Source organism: Excalfactoria chinensis, chromosome 6 (genome assembly GCF_039878825.1).
Source record: "Excalfactoria chinensis isolate bCotChi1 chromosome 6, bCotChi1.hap2, whole genome shotgun sequence".
NCBI lineage: Eukaryota > Metazoa > Chordata > Aves > Galliformes > Phasianidae > Excalfactoria > Excalfactoria chinensis.
In genome coordinates, this window is record NC_092830.1 from 18,218,627 (window position 1) to 18,228,092 (window position 9,466).

A 9,466-nucleotide genomic window follows, 5' to 3' on the forward strand; every position below is an offset into this window, starting at 1 on the left:
AAGCTGTCTGATCAGAGTTACATACCAAGAATCCATGTTTCATTTTTTAAACATGCTACGTTTAGGGATTAGGTTGTACCTCATGCACCTGGAATCTCCACAGCAATATGTGAGTAAGGATAGAGAGAAGAAAAAATACCTTCTTACCCCAATGGACACAGAGTAAAAAACAAAACAAAACAAAAACCCAGCAGCATTTTTCCAGCCCGTCATCAAGAGAATTCAAGTGCAATCATGTGTGCAATACTCTGGCATGTTAAAGACAAAAATACCTTGAGTTTTGTTAATGCCACTTTCTTTGAGCAATTGGAGGTACCTGATTTTGGATCTCATGAGCACATCAGGATGCTCTGCACTACACAGAACTTACTCACTGGTTAATAATCTCTCTCCATAGGACTTCTCAAGCAGGTGCTCTTCTCACAGGGCTTTCTCTCAGCACTGAGAAATAAGGGAGTAAGTAGTTTGGGGCTCCAGACTCTTTCTGTTCTCAGCATTCTGCATTAAGGGTGATTACAAGAAAGCCCTCATCTCTTATTTTCCCATTACAGTGCTTTGGGGTTTACACTCAACTTAAGTGCAAATCACCCAGAACATTTTTTTCTGCTGACAATGAGAGAAAAAGCAGAGAAGAGAATAAGGCTCCTGGCAAAGCCCCTACCCCAGGCCCTCCCCCACCAACCCAGGGAACCTAGGTCAGGACCGGGGTCCTTCTCTCCTGGCCCCCAGGGACTTTGCAGTGCCCCCATCCTCAAATATTATCTTATAAACAGAGCCATGACTGCTGGACTATCGGCCTTGCCAGAGAGACAGCAAGAAAAACATCTGTCAAAAAATTTGATTTCTACCAGGTCAAATCCAAGCTACCATTTTGATAGCACTGCCTAAGAAACTCAGACAATATTTCTACTTGCTCTACTACTTGGACAAACAATATCAACTCTTATCTACAAGAACACATTTATTGACTGAAGAAAGACAACAGAAATAGTAATGTACCATAAGCCTATCATTTCTGATAGGTCTTCCAGTTCATCTCCTCCTTAGAGTTTTAGAAATGCTCCTAATGTGTTGGCTTAAATCACTCAGATGCTGAAATCCTTGCCCTGTGTACCAAGTCTTCCCTTCTGATCTGATTTGCAGGATGGTCCCTTAGTCAACATAATTTCGATTCCCTGCTGACAGAAGCTAGCAAAACCGACATCTAGCTGAAATACAGCAATGAACACAACAGACAGCACTTATTAAAGACTCAAATATAACTCCGAATACATCATCAGTCAAAAATAAACCACCGATATTTTCTGGTAATCTTTAACAAGAAGATGAGGACAAAAGAACAAATTCAGTTCGAGCAGTCATATTCATCCTCTTTGTTTTATGGTCCTATAAGGCCTGCCTCAGCAGAGCCCCTAGCAGGGGCCTTCAGCCATACCTCAGCAAATCGAGGGAGTGAACACCGTGCTCAGCCAGGCTCTCATGCAGGGAAAGTGTTAGACAACAAGTTTTATGTAATGCTGCATAAACACCAACTGACTTCAGCAAGAATCAGGGGCGCACAGCATTTTGTGAGGAGGGTGCACAGCCATTTAAAACATTTCTCTCTATCTGCAGTAATCAAAACAAGTTATAGCTAGGCTACAGCTATACATCTAGTTTGAAGACTGCTCATCTGTGCAAGAGAGAACCATCTGGATTTACTTTACAGTTAACTTTAAAACATATATATATGAAGTTTCTTAAGTTTTGCCAAACAACTGGAATCATAATGGTTTCTGCATGCTGTTCACATCTCAGTGCAGCTGCAAATGTCCATTAGGATAGTCTCATAATTATACACTTATTCTTCCATGCAAATGTTAAAAACCTCGCTTTTCCAAATAACAGCATGTTTTGTAGCAAAGAGGAAATCTTCCTGTCCACCATGTTGGAGTGGGGGAGGGAAGCCTTCTAAAGAAGAACTTCACTTAAAGCTTTTACTTTCAACTAACATTTAACTTTCAAACCTAAGAAAACAGAATGTCAGATTTTTCCAGCTGTGGTCTGGCCAAAAATCTATCATTTCTCTCCTTTTCTTTAGCCAGTGTTTGTGGCAGAAATTTAGTCCTCCTAAGACTTAAAAATATAATAAATTAAAAAGTAGCTTCTGCTCCCTCTTACCTTTCCTCTCTCCTGAAGAGACTGCAATTCTCATCCTTCCCACAGCTCCAAACCACATGCTACAAAAGAACTGCCAACTTTGAAGCTGGTCTGTGGCTTCCTTCCAGCCAAGGTAGTGCTCATTCCACTTGGGTGTCCTCCTTTTTGCTAAGTAAGTCTTTGTCTTTTATCTAGAACATCAGCTGTGAGGACTAGGAGTTGCCATTTGTTAGGTATCTGAGCAGTGTCTGGCACTCTTCTTGGTTGGTCCTGTGACACTTTTAGGGCACTCATGAAGAATAAAGGGACAAAGAGTTTTGCTCCAGGGCAATGCTCCGACTGGTGCTGATGCAGTTGCTTTGTTCAGCTGGAAGAGTGGGACCAGTGGGTGAGCACAAGTGTGAGCCAAGCCCCACCAGCACAGACAGCCCCAGGAAGGGGAGCAAACCAGGCTTTCAGAACTGACCAACAACATGGCAAACATCTGTTTCCAAGAGCCCAAGGCAACTCTTTGACTTCTCAGAGGGCAGGTGCTTACCTCTTTCAAAATAAGAGCCTGCCTGCCATGTTTCCCAACAGTAAGGGCTCCAAAGCAATCTAACTCGTCAGCTGTTCTCAAAACATCTCAGCAGCTAGCAGTTTTTAGCTAACAAAAGCAAAACTAATGGAAACACACACAAACATTCCCCAAAATAGAACGCTTTTCCAGGAGGTGAATGATCCCTCCCTACACATTCTCAGGACCCTACAGAGAGGGGCACAAGGGCTCGCATTGTTTTGACAGCCAGGCAGACAAACAAATACTTCTGCTTCAGCTTAATATTCCTGGCACTCAAAATGTCAGCCCGAAAAAACAATACCACAAGACACTGCCGTGCCATCGGCCTGACATCAGAAAGACAACCTGGTGGGGCGACAGCCGGAGGGAAGCAGGAGGTCGCTGCCATCCCCACGCAGAGCTCAGATCTGCACCTCACGCAGTCTCTCCTTGCCTGCACTGCCATATCACTTTACCCATATTCCTCCGTACTGGGTCGCCTACAGGGATAAAAATAAAGCAACCCATGTTAGTTTCTGTTATATAGGGTCTGTATCTCCTCCTCCACCCAAGTTTCTCTGTTATCAGTATAGAATTAATTTGCACAACAACCTCCTGAGGTAACTTAGAAGGCACAGCAGGTTCCTAACGTCTAAGCTCTCTCGTATTTTAAGACTATCTGAATAATTGGCAGGGAGGAGCTTAGCCGCTCTGTAATACAGAAACTTGGCTGGAGTGCTGCTGTTAGCATAAAACAGCAGCGGGTCCAGTGCCCAGAACTTGAACTGAAGCTGTTTGTTATTCCTTCACATCTGCACTGCAGTATTAGCCACAGCCATGACCAAGGCTGGGCTCGCTCCTTCTGGAATGGACTTTTAGCTTTTAACAGATGGGGTAACAGAGGTAGTTGCTCTCTCATTAAAACTCCCCCCAAGAGACTGGAGCTAGTGTCCCTCTGAAACTTAATGGCACTTACCTTGTGCTTGGGGTACTTTTGGAAAAAAAAAAAAGTGACACAAAATGCATGGGGAACCTAAGCTTTTGTTACAGGCATTGGCATGCTACTTCTTTGTTACCAGAGATAAGACCCTATATGTATTCATCAAAAGCTAGTTCATCGAGGGCATGAGGCCAAGGCTGGAAGCAAAGCCCCAGAACAGGTCACCCAGTCACTGCGTAGCAGGTCCCAGCAAAGCACATCCCAGCACACCTACACACCCAAGGGGACAGCCACAGCAGAGGCGATGGCTCCCTGTGCCGGTGGCAGGAGTGTGTTGTGTTCACCTCCCACCTGTGTACCTCCTCCTCTTTCTGAAGAGTTCTGCCACATCACCAGAGCTCCATGTCACTTTCTAGGTGGAAAAAAGCATTTTGGAAGTCATGTTGATATTGAGAGGAGCAGCTGGAGGAAAACAAGGCAGCAGGTAGGGCAGGTGTGCAAACAGGGTATGGAGGGCACCCCACCACCGTGCCAGTGACAAATCACCCATGCACAGTATAGCAGGAAGCAGAAGGGAAATGCTCCCAGCACGTTTGCTGTGGTAAACTTGGCACTGGGCGTGACAAAGGGACAAAAACATAAAAGGATTGTTTCTGTATTATTATAGTCAACACACAGACATCCCATTATCAGTTTCACTGAGGCTAGGTAAGTAAACTGCCAGGTTTAATGTTTCAGGTGACATCAGGGAATACTTTTACCAGCAGATGCAAAGACCGTCCTTTGGAGTGGGTAGCACTGAAGGTCAGAGTCAGCAAATCCTAATCTAAAAATAGGCTCCAGATTCAAAGTTTGTAATACTTCTTTTGTCGTCCTGCCACACTCCACAGAGCCCAGCCACCTAGAGCACCTGCCCAAGCTCACAGGTAAGTCTGACCAATACTCATTTTCTGCTGTATTTCTTGAGCCCTTTCGCTTCCCTTTATAGCTTAGTCTGGCAAGTCAGGGAGAGGAGTGAGAATTGGCAACCCTTCCAAGGCAGCTGCTTAGTACTGCAGCACAGGGAAGAAGGCTATTACAGAAAGTTTTAGGAAACAAAATTTACGATTTAAGAAAAATCAAGAATAAAGCGTCTCTATTACAGAAGTTACTCGATAAACTGGGAAATAGGGTACAGCGACTGGATTTATCTTAGAGGGAGGACTGAAATTTTAAAGGATAGAACTCAACAGGCAGTTTTCCAAGCATTTTGTGACTTACGTCCCGGAATATTTTTCTTATTCTTTGATAACCGCTCCACCCTCCTGTTGAAGCTACCCTTTCCAATTCAATTACCATTCTCTCAGATGATGCTGTGTTTTTAAGTTTCTTTGGGCACTCCCAAAAATATTTAACAAAATCTCAGCTCACCCTGTTTTAAATTAACCAGTTCGGGCAACAAAGAATGAGAGCAAAAATAAGCTTTTAAAAAGTCATCCTTTGGCTTAGAAATTCCTTGAAATAGTTGTTGAGTTTTGAATATTCACAGCAGGGAGGTTTGGGAAATAATTACAAAGAGGCTATGATTCTTCTAGTTCTAAATCGTTTAAAGACAAATGCATTGCAAGAACTGTTTTACAGTCTTTGAATGCTTCAAGCATAAAAATGCAGGGGTAACATAAAGGAACCGAAGTGAATGACTGTTTGTGGTGAATACTGGACTAGGAACAGGAACATGGGATTATGTAATTCTTCACTTAAATACACCGCATATATCCAAGGATTTCCAGTTTGTATGTACAGCACTTAGCTTAACTCGTTTGGGGATCTTTTCATAAAAAGATCTTTTTGTAAAGACTTGCTCCTCCTTCCAAGAGATATTTGTACAAAGTTAACATGTTTTTGGTCTAGTGTTAGAAAAAAAAAACAAAAACCCATCCAAGGAACCTTTCGTGTACAGTACCTCATTCCCCTGAGCTACAGCAAGCGCCAGGTTCATGCAGGAAAGCACACAGCTCTTGGTGTCTATTGCTAGCATTGCTAGCTACTTGCTAACAAAATGTCATGGGGGTGGCATAACAGGGAGCACCACTTCTAAATTCATCTAGTTAAATCATCCAACAAAGCAAGCTTTTGTTGCTGCAGCTTGCTAGCTCTCAGCTCAGATGATGCACTTCGATCATGAAATACGTGGAAACCAAAGCACTGTTTATATTCCTCCCGAGTATAAACACTGCACTCCAGACAGCATGCACATTAACTTCTGCAAGAACTTTCCAATGCATAAAACAGCCCTGTGCTTAGTCATACTCAGAAAGGCTAAGTACTTTTTTGTCCTGAGAGAAAGCATGTAGGTTGCATGCTGGCTAGAAGGGAAACGACAAAAATTTTCTGAAGAATCCAGGAACTTGCTTGATAGATAATCACTCGCTCTTTTTAAAGACCTGCAGTTATTAGAGCTCATTTTTCTGTCCCTTTAACACTGAGGAAGTGCTTATATGGAGAGTGGTTAGTATATGGGATTCAGGCCCTTGCACATCTTTTGGAAAGTGTAAGAGAAGTGGTATTCTCCATCCTTACCTCCTCTCACGTACTTCCCTCCCATTACGGATGCTGTTTCTCCATCGGCTTATCTGAGGTGGTTATTAAACTGGAAAAATAGAATAAACACGAAAGCATTATTTTTGGAGCTGCTGGGAACACACAAAATTGTGTTGGACCCCTGAAAGATTGCTATCCCCTGGTTTCAGTGATGTTTTCTGATTCCAGCAAAGCTGAATTCCTCCTGATAAATAAAAGCATTCATACATGTTAGCTTTCCACACAACATCAAAGGAAATAGCAAACGTTTTTCAGTAACAAGCACTTCACGCACAAAAAAACATGTCTTAAACATAATTACAGAACATTTTTTTCCCTTACTTTATGGTTCATCTTTCGAGTTTAATGCTCATAGCAACAAAAAAAGTCCCAACCTTCAGCTGATTTGAGGATGCTGATGACCTTTCATTCCCAGCTAAGCCAGCTGGAGCTGCAATTGCTTGGTATATTCAGCAAGAAGTACCTTTTAGTTAATGTCTGTTAGATAAATAGCATTTGAGTGCTAAACTGAAGCTGGTACACTTACGTACACCAGATTAGATTTAATAAAGCCAGCATGAAAAAAGCCTCACAGGCCAAGGTGGCCAAAGTCATATGGGCTGGGAGAGCTCCCAAGAGCAGGAAACGGGTGGTAAAGAATGTAATCTATTCTGCCATATAAGTATAGTTTGAAGTAGGCAGCAAGGCTAGGAAGTCCTGTGGCCAATACTGGGCAATCCAGAGCAACTAACAGCTTTGCAGCTGTTTCTTTTGAAGAAAAAGAGCAGAGCAAATCACTATCTGCCTCCATTTTCCTTCCCACTTTTTATTTGTTTAGCCTCTCTCGTTGCATGTTTGTACAGCATGCCACCACTGTGGGGCTCTGACCTTACCTGGGATCGACAGCCTCTGGCACACAGGCACAGCCAAATTAGCAGCCAGGGTACATTTGCTTGGGGCAACAGCAGCTATGTTGTTGTGAATGCCTCCTGGGCCAGGGAGGGGTGCAGGAAAGAAGGGCAGAAGGTGCATGGTTTCTTGCAAAGGACAAAGACAAAAGCAGTCCTTTTCTCTGCATCTCTTTTTGTTTTATTTTGTTTCTCTTCTATAATTTCTACAGCTCACTTGGATCTTAACACTGAAGCACACATAAATCTTGCCAAGCTGTTTGGCATCTTTATACACAATGCTAAGGCAAATGCAGCCCAAAGAGCCAAAAATATAGTATTTTCTGATGTACATGATGACTTATGGCTTTCAGTTTCATAGCACTCAAACTGCCACATCTGGAAAACCAGCATTAGAAATGCACTGAAGCCCTGACATGCACATCCAGACATGAACCTCAGTCCCTCCACCGTCTGTGGGATTACCAACCAGTACTGCTTGTGGCTGGTGCCTCCAAAACCCTTCTGCAGCCTTGGGTTGGCAGGGCACATCCTTCCAGTTGCTCAAATTTGGAACAGGGCCCCCACACTCTGCAACTTCCCAGGGCTTTCCTGGAAATGTAAGTTTAATCTGAGTAGCTTAAAGGACCAAGAAGAAGGGGCAGAAAGGAAACCTTCAATGGCTGTATCGCTGCTTCAGCTACCAGACTGTGTTCCTCCTGAATTAAACAGCAGACAGACTGGCAGATTTTCTTTCCTCCCTCCTCATTTTGTTAAAAATAAAATAAGCTAAAAAGCACTAAGCAATTCCATTTGGCAGCTGTAGAGTGGATAGCGAGCATAAAGAAGAGATTCCTTTGCTGTGCCTAATAGATGCTGCTTATCCAAATTAGCCACACAATTACTTCTATCAATGCAAAAATAGTTTAATGTTTTATTTTTTTTTTCTAGTGCACAGCACTCAAGAACGACTTAAAATGCAGTGTAATTTGCCACAGTGTACGTCCTGAAGTGGCTCGCTAATGAAAAGAGGATTAACTCTCCATTATTCTGAATTACCATTTTGTGAAATCACTAACAATATTTTCACTTATACACATATAACCCAAGGGGGAGAAATATTCCAACCATCCAAATGATTAACAAATAAAATTCATTAGATAACATGCACTTTAGTCTTATTTATGAAGAGAAAGATTGGGGTATAAAAATGCAGATGACTGAATTTTTATCATCCTTGTTCTGATTTTACACTTAAGTCCATGACAGCGTAATTGGTGAGCAGCAGTGGTGCAGCATTACATTCACACCTGGGATTGAGAAGCAGAACCTGCAAAATGAGACAGGCAAATTGCATTGGCTTGAGAAGGTGCCCTGGTCCCAGCAAGGCATCCCTGGCACACAGCTGGGGACCTGCACAGTGAGGAAGGAGCCAGGGGTCCCTCACACAACAGAGGACCATCCTCACCTGAAAGAACTTTCATATCTGAAAATATGGCACTGGCACCAGATGGGGCCTTCCAGCCCACAGAGAGCACAGCCTGTGGTTGGGACAAACCTGGAACCCTCTCCCCCACACACACCAGCTGAACACCTGTGGGGACCCAGAGCTCTGCAAAAGGCACCTGAGGCTTTGCTGCCAGTGCTTGTGTTGGGCCAGCAGTCACATTTAAATCCACCACAGTGCCAGAAATCCTAACATTGCCATTCTTTCTAGTCTGAGAGGGCTGGCCTAGGGAGCAGTCTTCTTTCAGCTCTGTTTGGTCTACACAGAGCAGTCAATAAGAATGAGGTGTTATAACTGGTTCCTGGAGAGATGCACACCTTTCTGTCCTCTTCAACCAAATGCTTCATGGTAATTCCTTCTAGAGCTCAATCAGTACAGCAGCCCCTTTTCCCTTCTGTTCTCCTACAAAACTACATTACTTTACACTTAGTCTAGAGTCAGATCTGAGATGCTGATTTTATCAGAGGAATTTCAACTGATACTTGTGCTTTAATTCAATTTAAAAATCCCTGCATCAAATAACACCAGCAAGGAATAAAGAACATAAAATTCAAGGAGCGTATGGCTCCCCAGGACACAGAGATGAGCATTTCTCAGCAGAGCTTTAACTTGCGGAGAGTTAACTGACCTTCAGACTGAGTTGGTTTCACATGGACACAAAACAAATGCTTGCAGGTATAGCTGTCCCATTTTCAGGTCTGCAATCTAAGAGCAGAGCTACTAGCGTAACAAACACTGGACACAATTACTAATCTCATTTCTTTCTCTTCTTCCCCTTGTCTCCTTTCCTTCCCTTTTATGGAGCCCTGAATAAATGCTGTCAGTTCCTCAGCATCAAGACTCTCATGCTAGGATCAATTCTTAGTAGACAAGCAGTCTCTCTTATCATGTCCTAG